This window comes from Callorhinus ursinus, unplaced genomic scaffold, assembly GCF_003265705.2.
Source record: "Callorhinus ursinus isolate GAN/ISIS: 27379988/994484 unplaced genomic scaffold, GSC_fseal_2.0 scaffold14, whole genome shotgun sequence".
Taxonomy (NCBI): Eukaryota; Metazoa; Chordata; class Mammalia; order Carnivora; family Otariidae; genus Callorhinus; species Callorhinus ursinus.
Window position 1 is genome coordinate 43,412,649 of NW_027397076.1, and position 486 is coordinate 43,413,134.

A 486-nucleotide genomic window follows, 5' to 3' on the forward strand; every position below is an offset into this window, starting at 1 on the left:
CCTAGATTTCTGAATTTGCTATTACTTTTACCTATAATTCACATATCCTTAACATTCAAATATCTGTCTTTTCCTTATCATGCAAATGCCAAGTAATTTAGTTTAAATGTTACCTCCTCAGAAAAGTCTTTGCTCAGTATCTAATCTAAAAGGCTTATCCAGACAACACTCCACCAACTCACATTTGAAGTTTTCTTATTTATTCACTTGCTTATTTGTTTTCATTCATTCATCCCATTAATTTATTTTCTTTTTCTTCTCACTCTACTGTAATTTAAGCTACTGAGAAAAGACACAAAACACACTGTTTCAGAAACAGTAGACTGTCAATATATATTTGTTAATTAAATTACTTAACTAAATAAATAATTGAACTCATTGAAAACAATGAATTGACTGAATCAATGCTATCAATGCCTAGAGTATTATGCTTCCAGAATTGATGATCACTATGTTTATTTTTTATTTTTTATTTTTTGATGATCA